The sequence below is a fragment of the Mesoplodon densirostris genome, chromosome 9, assembly GCF_025265405.1.
Source record: "Mesoplodon densirostris isolate mMesDen1 chromosome 9, mMesDen1 primary haplotype, whole genome shotgun sequence".
NCBI lineage: Eukaryota > Metazoa > Chordata > Mammalia > Artiodactyla > Ziphiidae > Mesoplodon > Mesoplodon densirostris.
Window position 1 is genome coordinate 73,399,059 of NC_082669.1, and position 12,400 is coordinate 73,411,458.

The following is a 12,400-nucleotide window of genomic DNA, read 5'->3' on the forward strand; positions in this document are numbered from 1 at the left end:
GGAGTAAATGGTGGCTGGGTTCTGAACAGCCTGAATCTGTATCTACACCCATGCCCTCAGCCTCTCACAGGCATGCAAAGGCAAGACCACTGACTTACAGCTGGAGACGTGTCACAGGCTCTCAGCGCGGATAGCCAGCCTACTGGCTTCCCAGAAAGGCTGAAGCAGTTTTCACTCTGAAGGGCAATGGGAGGTAGCTAGCCTGGGACACCCTCACTAGCACTAAGTGCTCCATGGGGGCACCGAGCAAGTTGGGGAAAAACACATTTTATATGCAGACATCTAAGAACAGAGAGACATTTACCGTGGCGCTAAGCAACCTTAATCTTCAGGGCCTCTCACTTGATTGAGTCCTTCCCATCCTCCTTCTAAATAAATATTCACTTGTGTATCTAATTCTGTGTAATTTTCTAACATAAGCCCCAGACTTGCATAAGCTTCAGACCCCACAAAACCCGAATCCACAACTGTCTAGGAAGAACATTTAGGGCTGCGGCAGAGATGATACTACAAGTTACGTACACCAATTGCATTGCCCACAAGCACATGGCATAAGTACATTTCCCGGTTTCCTCTGCATTCGGCCACGCCTGTGATTGAGTTCTGGCTAAAGGAAGGCAGACTATGGGTAGTGTATTGGGTAGATACTGATGCCTAGGGTGACCCCATTGGACTTTAAAGTGATCAAAAATTACATTCTTATTGTGTTGCCATTGATATTTGGGGGTCATTGTAACGGCATTCAGCATTAGCTACGGGGACTAAAGCAAAGGCTTCACACCTTGATGGCTCTCCTTGCATACCTGTGTCACCATGATCTCGCTAACTTGGCATCTTTCCTTCTTATTTCTAACAAAGCACGTAAAACTGATTTGCCTCAAGTATGCACACTTACATCTGACAGCCTTAGATTTCATCTCTGGGAACTCCTCTGCCACGTGGTAGGCAAAAGTAAAGCCGAAAGCCATAAGCCACGTCTTCCTTTTAAAAACACACTCTGAGCAGTAGAGACTCAGCTCTTAAGGAGGAGACAGTAAGTGGCAGTTACTTAGTTTCCCCCAAACACTTTAGAGTCCTGAGTTTTCTGCAAAGGAGCACAGATGTTCGTATCTCTGGCAACAGCTAGAAGCTCCTTGCCAACACATGAGCCCATTTCAAGAGAAAAACAGACACAAATACCAAATATATGCCAAATTCTCTCTAAATAGCTTTCTCCCCCTATTTCCTTATTTTAGCCAACTTGACTCTTTCTACCGTACCCACCACATATTTTCTGATTTCTTAGGGCACGTACATTTTGCGATTACCAGCCAAGAGGGATCAAGATTGCTTGTACTCTTCAGAAACCTACTCTCTTCTACATCCAGCAACCTCCTCAAGCACCTTATCAAGATAAATATCACAGTTCATTTGGGCCACAGTGCTGTTTCCCCAGAAGCCAGGAATCTTTCCCTGTGAGGACAGTCCTCCAGATTTCAAAGCTAAGCAAACTCAAGGCTGGAAACCCTCTACTATAATCACATCCTCTAAACTGCAGGCCGTTCTGAATCTATCATCTCATTTCAACCCCAGCTTCTTTGGGGTTGAATATTCAGCAAGTGGATGAAGCTGCAAAAGGAAAAGATGGAAAATTAAAGGCTTTTTCAAAATTGGGAGCTGCAATTGATTTTTCTGAATGCTCTTCCAACAGGCAAAGATGAAAGAGCCACGCCTCATAAACAGCAGGAGGAAAGGGCCTGCCAGAAGGGTTAACCACTTGCATTGGCCAAAATTGGCCCCTGCACTTGGGGCTTACAAATGCACTGGGATTTAACCGCAAGGAGTTGGAGCCAGTAAGGATGGGCAGAGGTGCTGCTGACCTGAGTGAGACCTGGGAGCCAACCTATGCTCCCAAAATGCAGACAAGAGGTGCCTCTGTCCCCATACAAATGATAACCCTTAAAGACTGCAGCTCGCAGGGGCTTCCCTGGTGGCGCAGTGGTTAAGAATCCGCCTGCCAATGCAGGGGACACGGGTTCGAGCCCTGGTCCGGGAAGATCCCACATGCCGCGGAGCAACTAAACCCGTGCGCCACAACTACTGCACCTGCGCTCTAGAGCCTGAGAGCCACAACTACTGAGCCCACGTGCCACAACTACTGAAGCCCACACTCCTAGAGCCCGTGCTCCACAACAAGAGAAGCCACCGCAATGAGAAGCCCGTGCTCCGCAACCAAGAGTAGCCCCCGCTCGCCACAACTGGAGAAAGCCTGCACGCAACAATGAAGACACAACACAGCCACAAATAAAAATAAATTAAATTAAGTTAAAAAATAAAAAATAAAGAATAAAATAAAAATGTCCAAAAAAAAAAAAAGATTGCAGCTCACAAATCCAATTGCATTGTGCAACTGAGATATTTGTGGCCTAGTCTGGCTGGTTAGCTCTAATGGTTAGACCATCTGGCTAATAAGATTACAGCCAGTCCCAGCATAAGAAAATTAGCTTTCCTCTATTTCAACACAACAGATTCATCCTTATCCCAACTTGAAACAATTTCACAGGCAAGCAAATAATATTTATTGATTACCAATTACATATATAGCATCCAGAGAAATAAATTCAATAAAAAGAGGAGTTTGCATTACTTATCAAAGTCTTTTCCAACCCCGAAAGTCTCATTTCTGTGAGTTTAGAGAAACAATTTACATCTCTCTGGCCAAGAGGTTGGATGTTATTGGCTTAACTCATCAGACTTTTTCCCCCCAAATCTGTGCTTCCTTTTGGCCTAAGGGACCTGGTACAAGTCCCAACACATCAACAGCATTAGTAGAGAGAAGCTCATGTGGTTTTCCTGCCTCTTTTAGAGGATTCAACTGTTGGCAGGAACATACACTTTTAGGGAATTTTGTTTAGTCATGAAGCAATTAGCTTTCATGACTTTAAATGTTTTGATGGGTTTTTAAATGCTTAAACAGGTGTACAAATAAACAGATGAAGCAGACAACACCTGCCTTCCTATTTAGGTAAAGGGTTTTAGAATTAGTTAACTGAGTGTAAAAACTCTAAAATGTGTTCCAGTAATGGTGCACTATATGATTTCTTTAGAAACAAACAAAATTGGACAAGCATGATGCCACACTAAGTTAAGTCACAGGGTCTACAGCATCTCCGGAGGGCATTTCAGAGCTCCTTTCCAGGTGTGGTGGGCACCACTTAGATACTTTCCTATTTATAGTTCCTAATAAAAGCTACAATTTATTGGGCACTCCTCATGTGTCAGGCCTGTTAAGCACTGCATAGCATCCTCTAGAGGTCTGTATTATTATCTACATTTTACAGCTGAAGAAATTGAGATTCAAAAATATCACATAACTTGCTTAAATTCCCATATCTAATAAATGGAGAATGTGGGATTCAGGCCTGGCTCTTTCAAGCTCCAGGTATCATGCTCTTTGACCTGTACCAATGTCTTCCACATTACAGCTTATTTCCTAAAAATATGAAAGGGAAAAAAGTCCACCATTTCCCTTCAAGTCATTTCTCTATGTAGTCAGGCGTTCCTCTCATCGCCTACAGTAAACTCCTACAGATACGATTAAGCCTGTGTCTCTTTACCTAACCTCTTACAGCTTTGCTTTCACTTCTAAGGCTAAATAAAACTTGCAGCTTCCCATTTTATATTACTTCTAAAACACCTATCTCAATTCTTAACCTTTTTTTTTTTTTTTTGCGGTATGTGGGCCTCTCATTGTTGTGGCCTCTCCCGTTGCGAAGCACAGGCTCCGGACGCGCAGGCTCAGCAGCCATGGCTCACGGGCCCAGCCGCTCCGCGGCATGTGGGATCTTCCCAGACCGGGGCGCGAACCCGTGTCCCCTGCATTGGCAGGCGGACTCTCAACCACTGCGCCACCAGGGAAGCCCTTAACCTCTTTATATAAGTATTTTTTTGGCCTTTTTTGCCCAGAAATAACTGTCTGATTATGCTGTGATCCATAAAGCCAGGTAGAATGAAATAAACAATTCCTTCTCAGGGAAATACCCTCTTGGGGAAACCTAGATTTCCCATGAGAAACCTAGAAATGAGTTTGACAGACAGTGTCATATTCATTTCCGTTTCTCTTCTTTTAAATCATAAGTGCCCTCTACCAGAGAGGTTGCATTTCTAACCATTAAAATACCCCTATCTAAAATTCAGGATACCCTTCTCCTAAATTAAATGCTCTGCTTGAGATGAAGTATTGCTTCCTGAGGGCTATGTGGGTGGATCTGATGGGTGAGGGCCCCTCAGAAGCAGGGAGTCCCCTGTGGAATGCAGAGCAAGGTCCAGCATGGCACTTCCCCCTTTCCCAGGACAACAAAGCAAACTGTAAAGAGCCATGAGCACCAGATCATCATTTCCTCCATAGCAAAATGATCTTCCTCAGTCACAAATCCCTTAGAAAAGGAGATATGCAAGTGGAAAAGCCATTTGTTTGTTGACCTTCTTTATCTTCCACCTGGGCAGCTCAGAACCTCTAGCCCAGTGGACTCATAGACCCCTCATACTGTACCAACATCAGCCAATTTTTGTATGCTTGAAATGTATGATGCAACAGAAGCTATGCATCCTTCCATGAGTCCTCTTCAGTATTCATGAGCAGAGATTTACAAGGCCACAGTGTGCTATATAGTTCAGAAAATCACCAGATGGACACATCGCCCAGTACCCACAGGTAGTTCCTCCAAACAGAAGCTATGAAAGACTAGCCATCTGATAAGATTCTGTGTCCCATCTCTATTGTAACTAAACAAACTATATCCTACTCAGGAATCTGTCCATATTAGCAATTTGGGTAGAGCCTTAGAGATTCTGGCACTGTAGCAACATGGCCAAAAGCCCAGGAATCAACAAACAGATGTGATATGAAAATTCTAGCCAATGAAACAATTTAGCAATGCTGAGAAACCTATAGAGATGATTTTCCAACATGACTGCTTTCATAAATAATGTCTTCTAAGGACTGTCTAAGGTCAATGGTTTCAGAATTGGCTTTTTAGCAAGGATGACCAGTAGACTCACTTCAATCTAGGGACCTCTGGAACATTTTGTTTTTAATGTACCGAAGAGTAATACACACCAAAATTGATAGCAATTATAGTTACATACACTAGATGTATATCCATTGAATGAATAAACTAATGACACAAACTCTGCCAACAACTAGTTTTGACTTTGGCCAAGTCATGGGCCTCAGATTTCTCACGTGTACAATGAGTTAAAAGGATTAGGTGAGATCACAAATGAGTGCTCCACAGAATATTGGTTCTGCAAAATGTGATAGGTTTTATTTGGAGAAAGAGGGAAACTGTGGTTAACTGAGTTTGAAAACCAACATGTTACAGAAGAAAACAGATCCCTGACTGCAGGCTTCTCAGCATGTAACATGCTAATTCATAGAGAATCTCCCCAAGAAAGTCTTACGAAAGTCACCCACTCCAACAAGGCTACAAACCCCTTAATTCACAAGGGTTTCCAGGCAAGTCTCAGTTGGTGCCTGGTGCCTAGCAGTTCAGCACACTTTTAAGCTCTCAACAAATATTTGCTCTGCAGGTCTTCAAATCTCCTAACAAAAGGATCCCTTCTTCAAGGTCTTCTTTGATGTTAACTATTCTCATTGACCTAAGATCACCTGACATGCAGTCCATCTTTCTCTTTGGTTCTGCCTCTTTCTGGCTCTATGACCTTGGGCAAGCTATTCACCCTCTCTAAACTTTCAGCTTTCTTATCTATAAAATAAGAATATCAATAGTAGTTAACTCAAAGGACTGTAGTGAGAATTAAGTGAGATAATGTGTATAAATCACTTTGCATCACACACAGTAAACACTCAGTAAAGGTTAGCTGTCCTTGTTATTATTCACTAGTGTAACACACTGTTTGGATTTCTGTCCCAAAGTCACCACTAAGCAGACTTTGGCATGTTGGTCCCTATCTAGCCTCATCACTGGCAAAAGGCAGACTTTGGATTATATCAGCATATTCCAAACTCTAGCTCTTCAAAGACTATTTTCCAGCCCTATTTTACTTAATATTTCTCTTAAAATTATTTCACCTTAGTCTCACCCTACGCATGAAAATCTGTGAAATCATATATTTGATGCGCTTGTTACCTTTTTCCAATATGCATTAAAATGAATGAACAATTATTTAAATACCTTTCAAAAGCCAGCATTAATACCTGAATCATCTTCAACACCACACACTGGGAAGCAGTAACTCAGGATCTCCAAGATCCTTTCAGTAAAAGATGAGATATCATCTCTCCTGAAAAATCACAAACAAAGCTTTACAAATGCCAACAACCACCCAGCCCCAGCAAGGAAGCATCATGGTTCAGACCATCGAAGGGATCCTTTTTAGAAACTAGATTCAAATCATTTAACAGCTGGAAATCAGAGATGACAAAGGGCATGGAGTTGCCTGGGACTTTCCAAAGCAAGAATGACCTTCAGAATTCTCTCCCAAGTTCAGATACAGGTACTCTTTTCCTCTGTCAAGCAAATTAACGTGTGTACTTATTTGGAACAAAATGGTTTGCCAAAATGGACAACGATCCTCTAGTTCAATTCACAAGAAAAAAAATGGCATCTCTAGGATGTGCTACATTAGCTGAGAGGTGGGGAGACATTTTTAAGATATGTTTCGGGCTAAGACTTTTTTGAATTCCACAACTGAAAATCACAAAAAGCATATAACAGGCATAAGGACACCCAGCCAAGAACAAGAGCACCTGCTCTACCCTCATCCCACCCCCAGAAAAAGCACAAGTTGAAGAACTCTAACACTCAGATGAAATAACCCCCAGTCACCTCACCCCAGGTTGGCAGCAACCAATGCTGAAAATGTGTCACAGCTCCCTCCAATGTAATGTCACCCTCCTTCAGACATCGGCAAAACCAAAGCCACTATGAAATGGAAAAAGACATAAAGAGTATTGTACACTGTCATCAATAGAAAAGGATACTATTCTGTAAACATTTTATGGGCCCCAATGTCCAGCCCTTCCATGAGTAGAAACAAGTATAAGTGGTAGTCTATAATATCTTTGCTATAATATCTTTACTTTTAACTGCAATCATTCTAAAGCCCTTTTAATAGCTGTCGCTTATTCATTTCCAGGCTGTAGCAAATTATAGTTAGAGGAAATGGCTGCTGACAGCTTCCCTACTTCTGTGAATGGCACGCTCACTCATTCTTGCAAGGCCTGTGGTCCTCCTTCCTGGCACATCATCCAGGAGCACGAAAGTCCTGCTTAAAAGGAACAATAACGACAACAGTGCCCAGGTTTGCCAGTTCAGAGACCTTGGTTACTCCAGGTCTGTCTCACAAGGCCTCTGTATATTCTTTCTCATTCTGAAAAGAGGAGAAAAATCAGTTTTCCCCATACATACTCCAAAGGCAGTTCAGCAACATGAAAGATGCATGTTTGGGAAGGGAGGGTGTGTGTGTGTGTGTTTGTGTGTGCGTTGGAGGAGGGTGGGGCAGTGATTTCACCTGAAAGGGATTAATATTCCAGGTATTACTAATATCATGAACCTCATCCTCTCAGAGGACACACATCCCAGGGAAAAGAGAACTGGGTCAAAGGCACAAAGCAGTCCACAAAAAAAATAGTAATCGTTTTGAATCTAAAATAGTATTTAATAAGAAAACTGAATGATCACTTCTGGCACCTGGAAAGTGGTTCGGCCTGTCCCCAAATATTAAAATTGGATTAATACAAAAATAACTCTTCAGAGGAGCTTTCAGAACTCAGGCTAATGAATCCAGTTATGTTGCTTCTTAACAGCCTTGATTAAATGGGAGCATTCGACTCCGGACGGGGGTGGGGCAGAACCAGTGAACAGCAGAGTACACGCTTAGAGCCCTGTCACATCTGTGTCACACGGACGGCAATCAGGAACCAGAACTTTACGATGACATTTCTTTCTTTAACACTGGGTCTTTCTCAAGTCAACACGTAGCCTGAAGATCAAAACAATTAAGTGAGAAGGCACACTGGAGAGACCCCTAGGAAATATTTTTCAGTCTTTATGTTTTCAAAAATTCAAAGACTCAACAGATGAAAGTACAGCAATGCACAAATTAATTGCTGCTCAGAAGATGAGCTTTTTACTTTTTAATTAATGTTCTGTCCTTAACCCAAAAGCAGAAGTAAAACATACAATGTACAGTGCTTATGCACCTCTATGGCGAAGTGTTACCTTCTTCCCTCGGGCTTTCTTTATCCTCCTGAGAATGTGTTTAAATTTAAGACGCAGTCTTGGCAGTGTGTGTAGCTCAGTGATGCAAATAGTGTGGGATGGAGCCACCCAGAACTCTGTGAGTGGGAGGGCAACCAGGAAATCAACTTTCCTTTTCTCAGTGTGACTCTGTTCCGTCCAGAGGATGATTTGGGCACACATAGTGTCGGTTGTCTTTTTCAATTGGGGAAGGGAGGAGGCATACAGAGGGAATGCCAAGTCATATATTGGAAGCACTTGTATTTGCAAAACCCCTGAGTTTAAACTGTTAATGTCCAACTTGTCTTCCTCCTCCCACTTCTCTCAGTGATTCCACGTCCATCCTGGGGGTCTCAAGGCTACAGGATGGAATACAGTTACCTCTGTAACAGTCAGATATTTGAAAGGAAGGGGCCAGCATAGATTAACCAACTCAATGGGCAATGGCAAACCTGTTGGAGCGATTTGTTTGAAACGTGTCTTAAACCTTTCCCAGATGTGCTAACAGGCAGAGAGAAGGGCTGATCTTCAGTTTCATACTCTCCCATCTTGCTGTCTTTAAAATGCCCCTTTGGGTACATTCCACATGCCAGGCAATGGGCAGGACACAGAGGATGTAAAGACAAATATGGTGCCCTCATTATATTCAGGAGCCCCCAGGCCAACAGAAGAGACAGAAAAGTAAACAAGCACAAATGGATGAGGTTGGTCTTTCTCTTTTTTTGCACAGATGCATGAATTAATTCTCTATGGAGACCAATCAGTCAGAGGTCAGCAGGCTTTCTGCAGGAGACATTTAAGAGGGCAACAGGTTGTAAAGGATGAAGAGCGGAACCATAGGGAAGAGGCACCTAGAAGTCATCCAGGGATTCCCCAAAGGGGCTTCATCGCACAACTGGCTAGGGCAGGAAGTCTTTGTATAAATACGGATTCCAGAACTCACCCAGAATCAGAATTTCTGGTGTTGAGGGCCCAGATTCTAATCCTTTGTAACCACTGAGATGATTCTGAAGCAGTTGACTGATCCAGAGATTTCTGGTTGGGAACCACTGATTACATCTAGCCCCCTTCCTCCATATTATACAGCTAAGAAAACTGAGGCCATCAAGGTAGGCACAGATTATGGTCAGTTCAACCCCGGGACCAAGACTCTGGCCACTTGACCCTGAATTCCATGCCTAGACCACCAGAGCCTGCAGAGCTCATGAGGTACAACATCTCCCATGAAGCAGGACGTTGACCAATAGCGACAGTGGTTGGTGCCTGCATGAGAGTATCAGCCACACTGCGTTACTGGTGTGTCCATGACTGCCTCCTGCCCCCTAAAGGGAGGAAAGTCAGTCCCTGTGTATCACCACTTCCCTGGCATCGAGTGTCTAAAGAATGAGTCAGTGAATGAAGTCCACAAATGGGGTCCACAAACAGGACTCTGCACCAGCATCAGGGAAGTACTGAGAAGGTCACCTGTCCTAGGGACCTTATTTTCTCTAAAGAGAGAAAAATAAGACGCAGGAATCAACTCTGGTAGTGGAAAACACAGTGAACTTTTTTTTTTTTTTTTTTAATTAATTATTTATTTTTTGCTGCGCTGGGTCTTCGTTGCTGCGCGCGGGCTCTCTCTAGTTGCGGTGAGGAGGGGCTACTCTTCATAGCAGTGCTCGGGCTTCTCATTGCGGTGGCTTCTCTTGCTGTGGAGCATGGGGTCTAGGCACGCGGGCTTCAGTAGTTGTGGCACGCGGGCTCAGTAGTTACAGCTCATGGGCTCTAGAGCACAGGCTCAGTAGTTGTGGCACATGGGCTTAGTTGCTCTGTGGCATGTGGGATCTTCCCGTACCAGGGCTCAAACCTGTGTCCCCTGCACTGGCAGGCGGATTCTTAACCATTGTGCCACCAGGGAAGTCCCACAGTGAACTTTAAAAAGTCATAATGCAAAGAACAGAAAACATCATGAAATTTTCTTGTAGACATAACCTATTCTAATGAAATGGCATTTTTTTCCTACGAAAGTTAAAATCGAGCACGTGTTTCAGAGTCAGCGAAACTGAAGGGTGTGGAAAGATACAGGAATGGTGTACCTTGTGATTCCTAATTCCATCCCTTCTAACCAACTGTTGGTCTTGAACGCACAATTTTGGAGGAGAGGTTCAAAACGTATATATCCTTTCACATCTATTGCACACCCGCTGGAGCCAAGGAACTCTGTTCCTTGGCAACGTGTTTCATTTTATCATGGCATTACATGGACACCATTTCCATTTATACAAGAGGAAATGGAAGCTATGAGAGCTTAATGAATTTGCCCACAGCAAGTAGAGAATGAGTAATTTCAAACTCCATCTGTTTAGCTGTGGAGATCCTGCCTCTGTCACTCCCCCAAGGCAGCTCAGCAAAGTGTCTAAGGGAGCGAGGGCGTCAGGCCTCCAGCCAGTCAAGGGTTCTATTTAAGTACCTTCTAGTGTGGCGTGGTTCCCATATAGACAGCAGAGTCAAAGCAGCAATCAGAACAGCGGGATTCACACAGACCTATGGTGTTAGCTAGTTAACCATGGTGTTTCTACAAGTGAAATATATAGGAAGCCTACTACATTCTTACTGGATCTGTAGAAACCGGAAAGTTCTAGGTCAAGTGAATGAAAGTCTAACCTGAACCATAAAAACAGAGTCGTGGCCCCTCCATCAATTCCCCAACTTGAACCACTTTATAGACCCAAAATCCCTTAAATGAAGGGGAGGCTGGGCCCCCTTGAGGAAGGACCCTGGTACGTTGCCAAAAATATATACTGTTCATCTTTCTCCCAGTCTTCCCCCAAAGGAACTGGCAGCCTTTTACTGAGGAGACTGTGCAATGGGGAATAGGAAATAACCAAACCTTTGGAGGATTACTGGTCACAGCCTCTGAACTGACACTAATTCCAGGAGACCCAAAATGTCCCTGGTGGCCCACCAGTCCGAGAAGGTGCTTATGGAATTCAAGTGATCAATGGGGTTTCAGCTCAGATCCATCTTGCAGTGGGTCCCCAAACCCATCCTGCGGTTACTTCCCCAGCTCCAGAATACATAATTGGAATAGACATACTCAGCAACTGGCATGATCCCCACACTGGGGAAGCAAGGAGTCGTTTGGTTATTTAATTGAAGGAGAAAAGGGCTGTGGAAGGTCTGAGAATGTGGCTCCAAAGGCCCAAATATGCTCTACTTCCAGAGTGAACTCAGAACACTAAGTTTAGGGTTTACTGTGTGTGTGCTGTTTGGCTTAAAAGTAATGGGCTCAGCTCAGCACTTGAACATCAGGATAAATGGTTCCAGCGATGAGCCACGACACCTATCAAGTTTCAATTGCTAGCTGAAACCTTTGATAGCTGCTAGAAAAATAATGTGCAATTTTAGCCTAGAAACATAAATTATAAAGGTCACAGTGCTCTCAGAATATAATAAATAAAATGTAGGTAACCACGTATGTGGTAAGGATCCCAGCCCCAGTTTGTGTCATGAATGCCTGGTCGCCCACAGGCCCTGGGAGGAAGGAAGAGAGAAACATATTCTCCAGATTCAACACTGGCTGAACTGTGGATGAAGGCACAGAGGGGGTAGAAGTTTCAGGGTTGAAGCCAAGAAATGTTTTCTACATTCTTCCAGCTTATGCTCTTCTAATATCTCTGCCCCATAGGATTTTTTGGTGACTAGGAGAGAATTACAAGCAGACACACGAGGTATAAATACTTCTGCAGACAGAATGTGATGACAACATTGGGGTCCTCCTCTGGAGCGTTCATTACACGCAGGGTCCAGTGGAATGACAGTAAAGCAGTAACCACTGCCACCACAGGATTAAGGCACTGCAAGGCCAGCGGCCGTTTGTCCTCCACATCTGACATCTGGTCTGGCCCCCGCCTCCATCACAGTGACCTCAGGCAGGACTGGTCTTCAGCAAAACTGAGTGCAATGAGAGTTACACGTCAGCCATCCCCGAGCCACGTGGCCCTGCAGCCCTGACTCGGGGCAAAGAAGCCATTTTAAAGGGCTCTTCCAAAAGGACGCAGTGCTCACATACACGTACCCGAGTGCTTCTCCCCGCAAGCACTGACTGAGCACCTGTTGTGGCCTCAGCACCGGGAATATCTGCCCTCAGGACCTCCAGTCTACTCAGGAACAAAGAC

At 44.0% G+C, this 12,400-nt stretch overlaps 1 protein-coding gene across 6 annotated transcripts in view; it reads right to left on the reverse strand.

Annotated features, from left to right (window-relative positions):
• The window catches only part of ELMO1 (engulfment and cell motility 1), a 576,489-nt gene that overhangs the window by 550,160 nt on the left and 13,929 nt on the right, over nucleotides 1–12,400 (reverse strand). Inside the window, exon 1 of one of the 6 annotated variants that reach the window (XM_060107548.1) lies at nucleotides 6,836–6,865. The exons of the other annotated variants lie outside the window; for them this stretch is intronic. The gene's annotated coding sequence lies outside the window, so the exon portion shown is untranslated. Of the gene's footprint in view, nucleotides 1–6,835; nucleotides 6,866–12,400 lie in introns of those variants that run through there. 6 annotated transcript variants of the gene reach the window in all.